Source organism: Thamnophis sirtalis, unplaced genomic scaffold (genome assembly GCF_051295495.1).
Source record: "Thamnophis sirtalis isolate CommonGarterSnake01/CBP01778 unplaced genomic scaffold, rThaSir2_p1.2 scaffold_1, whole genome shotgun sequence".
Classification (NCBI taxonomy): domain Eukaryota; kingdom Metazoa; phylum Chordata; class Lepidosauria; order Squamata; family Natricidae; genus Thamnophis; species Thamnophis sirtalis.
In genome coordinates, this window is record NW_028261381.1 from 139,984,954 (window position 1) to 140,001,886 (window position 16,933).

The following is a 16,933-nucleotide window of genomic DNA, read 5'->3' on the forward strand; positions in this document are numbered from 1 at the left end:
AGAAAATATACATTAATCAAGAATCATAAGGTAGAACACTTAATGATAGTCATAGGGTACAAATAAGCAATCAAATATAGAAAACAATATGTCATAAAGATACAAGTTACAGTCATACGGTCATAAGTAGGAGGAGATGGGTGATAGGAACAATGAGAAGATTAATAATAGTAATGCAGACTTAGTAAATAGTTGATGGAATTATTTGTTTAGCAGAGTGATGGCATTCAGGGGAAAAACTGTTCTTATGTCTAGTTGTCTTGGTGTGCAGTGCTCTATAGCGTCGTTTTGAGAGTAGGAGTTGAAACAATTTAGGTCCCGGATGCGAGGGGTCTGTAAATATTTTCAGGGCCCTCTATTTCAGTCATGCAGTATACAGGTCCTCAATGGAAGGCAGGTTGGCAGTAATTATTTTTTCTGCAGTTCGATTATCCTCTGAAGTCTTTGTCTGTCTTGTTGGGTTGCATAACCAAACCAGACAGTTATAGAGGTGCAGATGACAGGTGACAGACTCAATGATAAAGGTGTAGAAATGTGACTGATTCATTTCCAAGTCTTTCCTGTGAGCAAGTTCTTCTGGACTATCTGACCTTCACATGCTACTGAGATTAAAACTGGTGCTATAGTGATAAAGAATAGGAATTGTAAATTGAATTATGGTGGATTGGAATGTGGGTTTCTGACATACAGGTAGTCCTCAACATATGACCACAATTGAGCTCAAAATTTCTGCTGCTAAGTGAGACATTTGTTAAGTGAATTTTGCCTCATTTTATGACCTTTCTTGCCACTGTTGTTAAATGAATCACTGCAGCTGTTAAGTTAATAATACGTTTATTAAGTGAATCTGGCTTCCCCATTGACTCGGCTTGTCAGAAAGTCACAGAAGGTGATCACATGACCCCAGGACACTGCAAACATCATTAATATGAGCCAGTTGCCAAGTGTCTGAATTTTGATCATGTGACCAAGGGGGTGTTGCAATGGTCGTAAGTGTGAAAAACAGTCATAAGTTACTTTTTTCAGTGCCATTGTAACTTTGAACAGTCACTACATAAGCATTATAAGTCAAGAACTACTTGTATTCTCTGATCCTTTAAATTCATCTGGAATCAAACATAAAGTCATTCTGAGTGTGAACTTAATTATAACCAGATCTGTACACCTTCTTCCAAATCAAAAAGTCATTGCTACCATATACTGCTTTTTTCATGCTTTAATACACTGTGTGGGAAGAATATTATTTTTACCAGCCAGTTAAATGTTTATTCTGTTGTATTGATATATTGGTTCCTTATCCATTTAGGAACAATTGGCATTTGTTCATCTTCCTTTTTATGACTCTGTAATCCAGAGGTGTCAAACTCACGTCATCATGGCAGCATCACATGATGTATCAGGACTTTTCCCCTTTTTGCTAAAGCTTGCATGGGCGTGGCCAGCGCATGACGCATCCAGCCCGTGTTTGACAGCCCTGCTGTAATCCCTTAATTCGGGGTAGAGTCAGGGCGATTGGATGAATCTGAGAATTTACTGGCCATATAGGAATCCAAACAGGCATTTCTAAATTGATAGTCTATCTAGAAAACAAACAGGCACAGCCTATGCATCCCCTCTTCTCGTTCTAAAGCTATTTGAAATGCAGTATTGTAACAAAGCAGGAATCCTCCTGTCCAGGAGAGGGAACATGTTTCAGGCATCAGCTTCTTCCCTCTCTCCTTTCCCTTTCAAATATGGATATCTCTCATGCCCATAGCTTGGTTGTACCCAGTCCTGGCTGCTACATGTATTCTCTGTTGTGCTGGAGTCAATGAATGCCAGAATGTTTTAGTTGCTTTTATTGTAATGTGAGCTTCCCTTGGCATTAATTTTTCAAAGTTGCATGCTTTTTTCAGTCTCCTGCCACAATAAACCAGTTCATTTCTAATATGCCACATTGCTCTCTGAGAGAGTTTTGTGGTTTGTTGTGGCATTTCAAGGTTTATGCTTAGATTGGTCTATAATGCAAATGTCAAGCTTATGTTGGCTAATATGCACACTCAGTTTCTTTATTGTACTCCATCTTCCATTAACAGTGCAATCCTATACATGTCTGTTCTAAAGTCTGCACCATTGAGGCCTATGAGATGCAAGCACAAAAATGTCCCCACATGGTACAGCTAGTCAATAAAGGTTTCAGTATATTTCTTTATTCTGGCTTGTAAAAGGTAACAATGCTTTTTTTTAACTTGTCATGACAATGTAATTTATGGCTTCTGTTAAATGTTGATTAACTACAAACTTCTACATGGAATTCTTTTGTAAAATAGTCTTCGTATGGTACTTGACTTAGGAAGGTGCTGAATTTAACATTATTTTAACTGGCTTTTCACCATAATGGACACTAAAATGACTTATGAAGAAAGTAAAACAAGATTTTAAAAATCCAAATAAATTTTAAAATAAACGCTCTTAGTGCATATGAAGCTAAAATGCAGATTGATTTGGAGTTCCTTTTTTTTTAGAGTCTTGCAAAAGCCTATGCAAATAAAACTAATTTAATTTACTACTGGAATTAAAATGAAGACAACGACAGTTGCATTTTCCTGGGAAGAGTAGCCCATATACTTTCTTTACATTGGTTTTTTTTTCAATGCTAAAATCCTAGGATCTTCAGAGCTGCATCAATCAGCAGCTGTTTCCCAACATTTTGACACAGGATGCAGACAAAAACCTGGCAGTAACCCCAAAATGTGTTAAGTTAGTTAGGCTTCTAAAGTAATTGGGATGAAAAAATAAGAATATTGTGAGTTAGCCAAACTGCAGTTCCAATCGTTTCTCCTCCCACAATCTACAAGAAACTATCTGAATTATGAAGGGTTGCATACCAGCGCCATAAAGTATTGCATCCGAGAGAAAATAAACATGCCTAAAATCCCAGTCCTGATCACCTCATGATCAGTCCTTCTCTGTTGCCAGACAAAATCTAAATCTGAAATATTTTCTTAGCCCCATTTTCCCAGCATAATGTTATTGGCCAGGTTATATGAGAATACAGTTGAATCACAGTTTCCATCATCTGCAACCACCGTAGTTTTGGTCACGCTGATCAGGGATGAAAGCAACTGTTCGCCAACAGTTTTAGAAAGCGCTATCTCTATAGTTTGACAGGAGACTAATATTTTACATTCCTATTGCTTTTCATATTGCAAGAGGGCTGTGGAGTTTAAACCTTCTTTCTGAACTCCCAAGGTTGAATCCCTGACAAACAGCAAAAAGCATAATAAGGAATCTACATGTAATCTTTCATAGTAATATATTATCATATGTGAACCTTATCCTTCATACAATACATTTTTTACTGTATTTGCCTCATTCTTTTTTTGATGGCAAAGTGTCAAGGTGTGCATACAACTGATGCTTGGAGACATTCCTCATTGTTAGGAATCCAGGGTTACAGTTCTTGACTGGAGTGGCTAAAAATAAAAACCATACTTTCTGGCATCGAGCAGTTCCATGTATTAACCTTTTTGTCCGCCAAGACAATCACAGCAAACAACATCGGGGGGGGGGGGGAATGCATCTAAAGCGTCATACTACATTGTATTGATGCTTTGTGCAAAACAAGCATACGCTGAAAGATATGAAACCATATTTAACCAATCAACTTGTTACTGAAGGAGGCTCCTGATGGCTGCGGTAGAGACAGAGACAATAAAAATAACAATCAAGCTTGTAAATGGGGAACATTAGTTTTATGGGCCAGGAGGTGGGAAAGAGCCAAGCTACTAGGGAACAAATAGGTCTCCTGAGGGGGGGAAAACAACAACACCCAGGATAACCCATGCTGAGAACACATCTAACTTAATGAAAGGACTTCTAATTACGAAATTGCATCTTGTTGTTGCTTTTTAAGCTAGAGAGAGGAAGCTAGCTGGAATGGACATTACTATTTAAATGAAATTAGTATCGCTATATTGAGGAGGGGGAGCCCAGTTTTCTTAAGAAGTAATATTAGCTGGGTCAATTAAGAATATGATCAAATCAGAAAAGATGTATTTATTATATATTTGATTTATTACTCTAGACCAAAGGAGAGTCCTCAACAATGCCCAAAATGATGTTTAAAATACTTACAATTTTGTTGTTAAGATGGTATCATTTGACATTTAACAAGGCTATGCATGTGAATATCCTGCAGAAAATCTATAACTCCAGACTTTAAGAAGTCTGATTGTATATGTAACTTTCATCTTGCCTCATAATCCCAGTTAGTATCACCACAGTAAAGGCTTGTGATATCACCAGGCTGGCTTTCCAGCTGCAAAGAATATGGAACGAAGGACAGCCTTAGATAATTGAATGCTCTATCTAGAATAGCCTAAACTAGGAAGGCTAAATCATTCAGTCCAATAAAACTTTTATTATAAGATTATGGTAACAGCATCTTGCTGTTTGATGCCGTTGAATGTGTTCTACGCTCTCCATCCCTTTATTTTTGTGAGAACTAGGGAAGATCTTATCTGAAATGTTTTCTCAGGTTACAGTTCTGACTTACACTGAAGTTTTGTTTATTTGATTGTTGCTTGGTAGCAGCTCTTCCTCCTGTTCCTCAAGGTTCTTCCTTCTTCCCAATATATGGAGCACTGTTCTCCCAGGCTGCTATATTTGACTCTTTTTAGACATGTTACATCTGAAAAGTTCATAGTTGGCTTTGGCGTATCTTCCATTTTGCCAGTTAATTTAAAGTGAAGAACAGGGAACCTTGGGCAGTTGGAATAATAAAACTCATTTTTCAAACCATTAATAGTTTATCATTATAGACTATGCTCACTGCTGAAAACTTGGCTAGGAACTTAAAATTACGATCTTTCTGATGTGTCTGTATGTTTGAAATATTGGTAGCATGTCATGAGCATTATGGCAGCTATAGACGAGTGGTGGTGGCAACAGTATGGCAAGGACGGGCACAACAGAAAGCAGAGAGTCAGCCTGTAGGATGCCAATATGTATGACTACATGGATGCTCATAAACACTAATAATAATACAGGGTCAATTTACATCACAGATAATATAGGTAAAATGAGGCTGTGGCAGTATCCAGATGTTGCAGGCTGGTGTGTAGCAGCCTGAAATTGTTTATTATACTTTATTACATCAATCAATCAGAATAGAACTGGAAGGGACCTTGAAGGTCTTCTTGTCCAAACCCTTGCTCAAGTCCTATACCCATGCCCTATACCATTTCAGACAGGTGTCTGTCTAGTCTTTTCCTAAAAACTTCCAGTGATAAAGCACCTACAACTTCTGAAGGCAACCTGTTCCACTAGTTAAATTGTCCTCACTGTTAGGAAGTTTCCCCTTAATCCCAGGTTGCTTCTCTCCATGATTAGTTTCCATCCATTGTTTCTTGTCTTGCCTTTTAGTGCTTTGGAAATAAGTTGACCCCCTATTCTTTGAGGCACCTTGACTAACCCATTTTATAACCATCACAACTTACAACCATAAAAGCAGACTCCATTATGCTATAAACCTGTACAGGGGTTGTGTTGGCATGCCATGAGGTCCCCATAACTACCTGCACCTTGAGAAGAGTGTTTTGATCCCAGAATGGTGTAATTGGCTAGAGAGGGAACCAATTTACACTGGGAACCAACCAATCTTGCCAGTAATATTATGATGTTGACATTCTAGACCACAGATGTCACGTGACATATTGGAACTCCCCCCCCCCCCCCCACATTCTCTAAACTGGATGGCCAGTTTGGATGGCATGGCTTTGAGTTTGACAGCCAAGTTCTACACTATATTGCATATTATTTTCAAATTAATCTAATTTGTTGGAGACTATATATTATTGATGAGAATATCCGATGCCAGTGATAAACAAAGTAAATAAATAAATAAAATTCACTAGTAGACAGAATCACCACTTTCTCTCTGCCATCTTCTTTCCTTCCTCCTCCTCCTCTTCCTTGACAAGGGACAGACTGACAGATTATTCTTGTCATCTCTTATGGAGACTTTAAGTTAAATAAAGAGGAACAGCTTCAGAGGAACTGGCAGTGATCCAGGCCTACCACACCCCTGAACAGGTTCTCCTACAATGACGCCATCTTGATTTTTGGTTCTGAGCATGCACAGAACAATTTTCATTGCAGAAATGTAATTTTCCCCTTTTTTTAACATTTTGCACATGCACGGACCTTTTAAGGTGCAAATGCACATGCGCACAGAGTAAATTTTTTTGCATGCCGAACCGGCAGTAATGCTGGCAGCAACCCATCCCCGTACAGGTTGCATACTCTTAGTTTAAATTCCACCAATACTAATCAGACAATATCCATAAAACAACATGAATGAGCCACAGGTCTGGTTAATTCTTTATCCCAGTTCTGAAAGCAATTTTAGATTGTCTGGTAGATTTAGAGAGAAGCAGAGCTAAGGGAAAAACTGATAGAGTGAAATAGAGAATTCCTCTCATTCCTCAATTTGTGGCATATTTACAAAAGAGGTCAACCATTTGTTGCTAGAGTCAGTATAGCAGTTCCTACTAGCACAGAGCTCCATGTGTATAATGGAACTTCATGTTGTTTATGAGTTTTGCCCTATGGCTAAATCTTTTAGATTATTGTATTTTCAGATAGATGCTCTGATTTACATGTTAATATTATTACAGTCTCGGGGAAAAAGAAGCATAATTGAGAGGCCTCTGACTGTTCATGTTTGAATTCTAAAAGACAAAACTGTTGAAAGCCAGGCAATCTTAACTATGCTACTTTAGGCTCAAATGTAATAGTAAAGTAGTAGTAGTAGTAGTAGTAGTAATAGTAGTAGTAGTAGTAGTAGTAGAAGAAGAAGAAGAAGAAGAAGAAGAAGAAGAAGAAGAAGAAGAAGAAGAAGAAGAAGAAGAAGAAGAAATAACAATACTCATAAACACATGTGATCAAATTAATCTAATTTTTCCATTAAACAAAAGAGGCAAATTAAAAGAATCAGCTTATTCCTTCTCACTTCTGTAGTGACAAGATTAAAAATTAAATTTATACATATTTCATTTCTACATAATAAACCCTTTTCCAAAAAAGGAGAAAATACCACAGTTCATCTAATTAAATCAAAGAAAATTGCCTGCAGTGTTGTTACAGTATTACAATTAGATGTCTGCCAAAACCAGCTGCTTGAATTCTTAAACACCACTTCAGTCTAAAGGACAAGATGTGGTTTTCATCATTTTGGGCTTTGCATGATATCATGAAATACCATTTTGAGACATCAGTTGAGGTAAATCTTTCCAGAGTTATTTATGTTATTGATACTGAGAAAAATAAATAATAAAAATTAATAGAAGTGTCCCCTGCCAGTTTAGTACATTGTATGCATTGCAAATATACATATAAAGACACAAACAATGAAGTGGATAATGTTTTTCAGTGGGAATGCTACATTGCTATGTCAAGTGAGAGGCAACCACTTTTGATTTAATTGCATCACTTTAGAGAATACTGCTAGGCTGGGACTAGTAGGCAGGGTTAGAAAAAAGTATCTTGTCTATTAAATGAAGGCATCTGCCTGTATCTATTCTTAGCTAATGAGACACTCATAGAGTGGATGCTTACGGGGAACAAGACTGCACAAAGCATTCCAAAGTAATGCAGGTTACTACCAATGAAGCTCCTGTTTTGAAGTGATTAAAGAAATTGGTCCTTCACAAGGCCCACAAAATTACTTTAAAAGTTGTCTCGGTTTGTGTGCAAGTGTTTAGGTACACCTTTTCTGGGACTTTGTTTATGCTATGTATGTATGTATGTATGTATGTATGTATGTATGTATGTATGTATGTGTATATATATATATATATATATATATATATATATATATATATATATATATATATATATATATATATATATATATATATATATATATATATATATATATATATATATATATATATATATATATATATATATATATATATCATAAACAAAGTCCCAGAAAAGGTGTACCTAAACATATATATATATATATAGCATATATATATATACTTAAAGTCACAACCCCTGGTATGCCCAAGTATGGGAGGAAGGTCACATTTCCACTCTCTGTCATTAGGCTCGTCACAAGAGACCATCCAGACAGAAACCCAATATTTTTTACTGTTGCCTTTTTTGTTACATTTGTTATATTTATGCTGATAAATAACGAGCCTAATGACAGAGAGTGGAAGTGTGACCTTCCTCCCATACTTGGGCATACCAGGGGTTGTGACTTTAAGTATATACCTCCCACCCTGGCTGGCTGATAAAGGAGTCGTTCTCTGTAGCTCAAATGGTTAACTCCCTGCCTGGGAGGCAATGGAGCACAGGTTCGATTCCCCCCCCCCAAAAAAAACTTGGGTATGGCTAGCTGATGAGAGCTAAATAGCTTGAAATAGATCTATACTAGTCTCCCTTTATTTATTTATCAGCATAAATATAACATATATATATATATATATATATGTGTGTGTGTGTGTGTGTGTGTGTGTGTGTGTGTGTGTTTTCTGAGGTTTTCGCGGGTGTTAGTATGTAGGTCTCTAGTTGTTCGGGTTTTCTCCCGCGTAGAATTGGAGATGTCTTGGCGATGTTTCGACGAAGTCACATTCGTCATCTTCAGGCTGCTGCTGACTACTTCAGGTTTGGTGTTTCCAGGAGTAGTGTATATATAGTGTATATATATATATATATACACACACACTACTCCTGGAAACACCAAACCTGAAGTAGTCAGCAGCAGCCTGAAGATGACGAATGTGACTTCGTCGAAATGTCGCCAAGACATCTCCAATTCTACGCGGGAGAAAACCCGAACAACTAGAGACCTACATATATATATATATATAGGTATATATACATACATACTTTTTCTTCTGTACATACATACATACATACATACATTTTCTTCTGTTAAGTCATGTCTGATTCTCAGAGAGTGCCTGGACAAATTCCTGAAGGTTGTAATGACAAGTTTTTTCAGAAGTGCTTTGCCAATGTCTCTTTTCTAGGGCCGAGTGAAACTGGCTGGCTCAAAGTCACCCAGCTAGCTTTGCGTCTAAGGTGGGACTAGAATTCACAGTCTCCCTGTTTTTAGTCTGGTGCTTTAACCATGACACCAAACTTGTAAAGCACTCCCTTCACTTGTTTTTGCACAGTATTCTCAAGCAGGTTGTTGCAAGGCAACTTAGATTTATCTTGATGAAAAGATCTGGACTGTAGAAGCGATATGGTTCTCTTCTTTGAAGCAAAGACTTTGCCGTACATTGCCTTGAAGCTCCACTTTGTCTCCTCTTTGCTTCCTGACAAACCAAAAAAGGCTCTAACTGGAAGCTCCTCTCAAAATCGTGGTGCCAACTGATGACAGGGAGCTGCAGCAGAGGGATGAAAGAGCCACATGAAGCTCCAGAGCCACAGGTTGCTGACCCCTGGCAAAGGCATAGGGTTCTTGTGTGGGAGTATCTTCTGGCTTTCGGGGAGGTAGAAAAGGATGTCCTCCAACACCATTTGGCTAAGCCTGGCAAACATTGCTGGAAAAACTGGACCATGGAAGGGCTAAGAAGCAGAGCAATGTCTAATTGATTTCCTTCTGAAAAATGAAGGGGTTCAATCACTTTGCAAAGCAGCTTCAAGAAAGTGTTTCCTTTGAATCTTTGTTAAAGTGGAGCAACTCTTCAAAGATTTATCCGGATCTATTATCAGATTCAAATAAAAGTTGCTTTGTAGAAATGCAGTATTTCTTTCAGTCCTTTAACTAAGGCAACCTAACCCCACATCTATAAAATAAAAATTTACTGAAGATGATCAATAGCATAAAATCCTTGACGAACGCCTGATCATCAATATGGTTTAAGAGGTGAAGAATAATGCTGTTGCCATTTCTCAAATGTTTTCTGCTTTTCTATCCTGCTTTTACTCTCAGGATAGTTGAGAAATTTTTAAAAAAATGTTTCTTGTTGTTTCTGAACTATTGCTGGAATAGCCAAAGAATGCTGTGGATAGGATTGTATGGCTTTTGTTATTATTGTTACACATTTCTCATTTCACATTTCAATGTCTCCCTTGCTGCCTAGTCTGAAAAAGCCCAAAAGAATTTTCTAATTATGATTGGACATAAAACTCTACAGTAAAATAGTATTTATGTATGTCTCTGTATGTATGTGTGCCCTTTAGCCATCCTGCAATAGGTAAACACGGAGCATATAGGATAATAAGTTGTCATTCACGGCAATAAATATTGACTATACAGGAACTTAACTCACATTGAATAATTGAAGAAGCTTCACAGACTCAGCAAGGTTTCACAAATTGCTTTATTGCAGACAAGAAAGAAGTTATCTGTTTGCAGAAGACTAGCCTAGTGCAGAACCTCTGGGTATGGATGGGAGGAAGGGGGGAGAGAGAAAGAGTTTAAATCTGAAACCTTTTTTCTTTCTTTTGCTTTTCAATTTACATCAATTAACTTTTGATTCCTTTTATTCCAGCCTTGAAAGTTGAAGACAGTTGAGCTAGGTTTCTGTATTGGCTCTATTTGACCTGATAGTTGATTGAGTGGAGATAGAATTTATTCTTTTGATGAAATCAGAAAAGTCTCCCCATTTTCCAGGCTGTTGTAATTAACTTTCTTCTGTCATCAGGCTGGAAGAGTGGGAAGAAAAAAAATTACTTCTACTTATTCATCAGGACTTCCCATCATCCCAGAACTCCTCTTGTCAACTTTGGTCAGGGCTACATCTATTTTCTCATTAGATGTACAAATGTCTCCCTTCTTTCTCCAAATCAGTTACTTTGTCCCTCAGAGCTAAAACTCTAAGAATCATCTGGTTTCTCTATGACTGTTCTCCATCTAGTAGCCCTTCCCAGGAATAAGATATTCTAGCACACACTGAGAATCTGGAGTTTACTTTATCTGAATCTCTTTATCTCCATCAATAAAAGAACAAGGTGGGGCAGAGATACAGAAAGGTGATGGAAAACCAGCTGTTGCAAAAGAAAGGCTATAGGACTGATATGTCCAGGTATAGGAAATGATTCAATAAAGTTGATATCCAAATTTCTAGACAGTTGTGTGAAAGGAATAAATCTCATAGAAAGCCAGATACATTCTCCAATTGCAATGAGGGTGGTTGTATGTTTTTGGCATGATTCTGTTGATCTTTGACGAGGTGTTGAGTAGCTCACAATTCCTGGAGAAAATAAGAAGCCTCCAATAGAGGTGAGAGAAAGGGAAGCATTTGACAATATCCATGGGTGGTAACCATAGTTGGTCCAAAATAGTGACATCTGATGAACTGAGTTCTTATAGGCAAATTTAGCAATAAGGACACAATCAGAGCAATTGTCTTCTGGTAGTTTACACAGCAATGAAGATAATCAAGTGGCATTTATTCTCCCCATTTATCCATCTAGCTGCAAGCGATGGGCAGAGGACACATAGAGCTTAATGTCCAATATTTGAAAAATAGCTTTCCAAAAATGTGAGATGAATTATGCACCTCTGTCAGAAAGGAGGTGATTGGGCAAGTTGTGGCTTTGGAAAACTTGTCAGCAAATGGCATGGAATGGCAACAAGTGTGGCAAGAAGATATAAAAGCCTTGCTGTTTGCCGTAATATGAGGTCATCAAAAATCAGGAGCCTTTTAAATACTGCAAAATGGCCAGCTGGCCAGCTGCCTTGGCTAAGCTGCATGTTTTCTTCCCTCAAGGAAGGAGTTAAAATGAGACAATTGCACTCTCTGAGTCTATAAGAAGCTTGTAAGGATTCCACATTTTTGTGGTACTTTGAAAGGGATATTTTGTCCCTTCAAGGAGATGGGGCCAATGCTTCCTCGATGGCCAAAATCTCCTTGCTGTCATAATTTCTTTCAGCTGGTTCATTTGGATAGCCACCTGATTTTGATTCTGGAACATGATGCTGTCTTCTTGATGACAGGGGATGGTATCCATCTTTTTAATCCTTGAGCAATATGTGATGGCTTTCTTCCCATTGCTATGGGAATAAATGAGGACAATCAAGCTTTCGGGCTCACTGACAAGATCTCGGCAACATTTCCCTGATACTAAGTTTGGCACAGAGTGATTAGACTGTAGCTGTAAGCTCATACTCAGCTTATGGCCTGGCCTGGCCAATAAGAATCTTTATTACATACTAGGAAGAGGCCATTAAAACAGATGGTTGCCTACTGTCAGCATGGGGATATAATTCCCTTTTTATACCCACAATAGTTTAATTCTGGTGTTTCTTTCTCTCACCAATCCCATTGTTTAATAGACTTTTTGCCTATGTTTCTTTGCCTTGAAAGTGGGTGACTGCTGGTTGATGGCATAACTGACATCTGTACTCTGAGAAGTTCCCGTTCTCAACTTACCTCCCACAATAATAAAGATGGCAGTTGTGACTACATTGCTTTAATGCTGCTGCTCAGTTCCTCTGCTGTTTCCCACCATTCATTCCTACCACCCGGAGTAGTTACAAGGAAGCTACTGAAGAACAGAAAATGTACCATGTTTTTCTCAGGCATAAAGTCATAACATTGTCTTGTTGGTTCATCTTATTTATCTTTAAATGAGGCCCTTGTTGAGCTATCATCAACCCTGATAAGCAGTATTCTTTTTCATGGGGCATACAAGTTGCATAAACCTATTTTACAGCATTTAGCAGATGGAAGTTGAGGTCAGACTCACCCAGTGAGTGAGTGTGTTCAACCAGGAACTTTCAGCCCATGCTGTTATGCTGTTATACCTCTTGTAGTTTTACAATTTGTCCATGAATCAATTTCTGATTCACTCTCTTTTCCAACAGCTTGTATATTCTTGTAGAGGCAGATTTGCTATTTGGATTGAAAAGATCCTTCTGAGCTTTCCCAGATTTAATTCCTTTTCCCTGTGGGATTCTTTCATTAGCCCAACAGAGCATGCTTGTCTAAAATCAACAAACAAGAGGAAGGGAGCCCTAAGCCTCTAAAAAATGATGGGCAAACTGAGACCCTCCATATGTTACTGGACCTTAGCACACATCAGCTGAAAACAGCATGACCAATGGCTAAGAAATATAGCGCCTACACTAAAACAGACATATTTTGAAAAATGTTAGTTGACATATTTCTCTTCTTCTGTCTCCCCCCAACAAAACACACACACACTCACAAGCACAGTCTAGATCATGAGAATTTTGTCAACCTACTTAGTACAAACACATATGTTTCCAAAGCCTTTTACTATATAAGAGACAGATGTTCTCATCGCTCACTATTGCCAGTGCAATCAGGAAATTGCAGGAAGAAATGGGACAAATTCAGGTAAATGAGTATGTAGAAAAATGAATTACAGTTATTCTGCAAAAGGAGATATAGTCGGACTGCTTGACATTCCATTTGTGCATTAAACTAAAAAGGATCTGATAGATGCCTCTTCCTTTGCCATGTTTCCTGCTGCTACTTGCTCACTTGGGACACAAATGCCTGAGGGATTCCACTCTCAGGTTTCCAAAGCAAACAGAATCCTCTTTATGGAATGGTTGCACTCAGCTTTTGCTATATAAATTATGAGCCATGAACAGAAGCTGTTGCAAATGGCAGCTAAAGATGAACTCTTGCTCTCCAAAGTCAGATATCCTTCACACTTAATTAGAGTAGACAACTGTTCCCATGCTAAAGGTGAACAACAGTAAAAGAAAGCTGTTGGAAAGCTTGATATTTGAAACACAGACAAGAAGGGTTCAAGTCTAATTAAAGCCAAAAGGTTACTGGACGAATCACTGTCTTTGAATATTAGGTCCAGCTTTCAAATTTGAGCTTTTATGTTATGAGAGTTGAATCACTTTCCACAAAATCTTGTAATTTTTCAGAATATTAGGATGATTCAGATAATTCTACAATCATACACATATATATGAAAATCATGTATAATTGGGCAGGGTCACTCCTTTCACAAAGTGATTAGATTTGAAAACTATATATCCATTACATGATGGAAGTCTTTACACTGAGGCTGGGTGGACATCTGTCAGAGATGTTGTTATCCTACGCTGAACCGGGGTTTGAAATTGATGGCCTCTAAAGTACATTGCAAGTCTATAATTTTATACTTCTAAAAGGTTTCTACCTCCATGCATTGATATGTGTCTAAAGTTCCATCATGTGCCATCCAAACCCACAGACGATGGATCATCTGTCACTGAATATGTTCATAGCTCAGATGAAGTTACTCTGTTTGTCTGCAACACATTTCAGTCATGCTTTCAATGTCTGGAAGACTTATGAGTTTTCTTGTAATGTAAATAAAAGTGAAAATGTATACCGATCTTTTAATCTATGATTTATCCTTTGTGGTTGGACTTCTTTGTTGCTGATTTTTCTTAGGTGTCCATTTGTTTTATGTACCACATTTTCTTTTTTATTTTAGGGTCTGCTCTGCCTCCTTGGCTGATTTTTTCCATTGTTATTTTTAATATTTATGTTGTAAGCCACCTTGCATTGGCTTTCATTTAAAAAAAAAACGCAAAAAGCTAAATAGATGCATTTACAATAATTCATCTTTCCTCACAGTAGAAATTAAATGATATGGAAGAAGAGCTAATTCTTCAATCTAACACTAAATAAGAATGAAGACCCAGTAACACATTGTTATCAGTTGAAGAACTGAGATGATCTTACAAGTGTTGTATTTAGCGAGAAAGCTTCCATCTCTTCTTTAGCTTAGCAACTGGCTAACAAAGTGACCTATCCATCTGTTCAAGCATCAAAATGTATAATAGGGCTACTAGTTCAGCAATTATGCAGGGTAATAATCTTTACTTCTTCTACCCAAGCATACCACATACTGTCAGCCTTCCCAGGTAGAGCAAAATGAGAAACATAACCAGATGAGCTAACTCTATTTTATTGCAAGGCTACATTAATAAATCTTGAAAGTCTAAAACTATAAATCTTCCATCATCTCTTTTATCACCTAATAAATGAGGCAGGTTTATTTCTGAGGGTTTTCCCCCCCTGCCTGTTATACAATTGCAGTCTACATACCCCCTTATCCCCAAGTGGCATCTCTCCTACCTCACTACTCCCAAAGACATTCCCACATACCATTAGCCTACTCATTTTGGCCAATTTGCCATAGCCTACTTGCTGCAGCCAACTTGTTATAGCCAACTCGCCACAGTCAATTCACCACAAGACAACTTGTTACGGGATAAGAGTTACACTAATATTGAAAAAATAGTCTAATAGAATCATTAAAGAAAGGATGCCAGAGGAGGGACAAAATAAAATATGAATTATAAAAATGCAAAAAAAAATTACATTTTAAATAATTAAATTGAATTGTTGAATTGTTTCTCAGCGACCTGTTCCATGGTGAATTGACCATGGCAAGTTTGCCATGGCAAGTTGGCTGTGGTGAATTATCCCATTCCATTACACATATTTTCCTTTCCCATGTGGTGACAGTAAATTAGGAAATCAATACAATTACCACTATTTTAGTGTTGACATCTCATTCTTTGGGATAAAATACAGGATGGAGGCAAAGTGTACTCATGGATGGTCAATTATGTGAAAGTATTCTTCTGTCGACAATTCTGCCTTTAAAAAGTTTCCTTATCTGAAATAGTATAGATTGGTTTGGAAAGGAAAATAATATTGCAGGTGATGAGTGGTATGGAAGTGATGTCATCTTAGGTTTCTGGAACTCCGGTATGTATTTTTAGGATGATCAATATTGGAGTGAGATGAATTATAGGTTCAAAAACTGGAAAGATTGTTCTTGGTTAAAACATTCTGAGAAGATGTTAATGATTGTTTTACTGAAAGGAATGTTGTCTAGTTATATCAGACTAATCTTAGTTTATGTTTTGATTGGATAACTTGCTTAGTAAATTGTATAAATCCTGTAGGTATAATGCATCTTGATTCTTGCACAACATTGCAAGACTGTTGCAGCTGCAACATGATTAGTAAATTAATTAAGGATGGGGTGAATCCATAAGGTTGTCTGGAAACTATCAAAAATGTTCATCAATGGTTCTTTGTCAAACTACTCTGTGGGGTGCCACAGTGTTCAGCCAAAGGACCACAACTTTCCAATGTTTTTATTAATGCCTTAGACAAAGTGGTTGAAGAAATGCTTATCCAATTTGCAGATACCACAAATTGAGTGGGATAATCATTCTTTCATAAATATAAAATGTATAAGTTAAGAGTACTGAAAATAATACTTAAATTTAGCAGAGGCAAATGCAAATTTCAGTCATGGAAAATAAATTAAATGAACAGATGCTACTGTGTTTCCCCGAAATTACGACATGTCCTGATAATCAGGCCATGCCACATTTTTCTGGTGGGCAAAAATATAAGCCCTCCCCTGCAAATAAGCCCCCTGGACAACCCCCCCCCACACACACACACCTCTGGCCAGGCAGAGTGCCGCTCACCAACCTAGCGGTATCCCAAAGGTGCCAAATCATAGGAACTGGGGGGAGGCAAAGGTGATTGCATTGCTTAGTGCCTTCGGGATACTGCTAGGTTGGTGAGCGGCTCTGTGCCAGCCTCATGATGCCCTGGCCCAGCTCTCTCTGCAGAGCCAGGGCACCTCCGCCGCTGCTGCCGCCATTACTGCATGGCTTTTTCTGTGGCTTCCAAACCAAGTCTTCTGGCAGTGGCTGCTCTGGGCATACACTCTGTGGTTGTACACTCTGCCGGCAGCTGGCCCATAACCATAGAACATACAGCCAGAGTGGCCACTGCCAGAAGACTCAGTTTGGAAGCCGCAGAGAAAGCCATGCGGCGGCAGCGGCAGAGGTGCCCTGGCTCTGCACAGAGAGCTGGGCCAGGGCAATGTGAGGCTGGCAGGTGTGTGAGCGAGAGTGGAACAGCCGCTCATGCAACACCAGCCATGCAGACCACCATTCACTGCCATTTTGAAG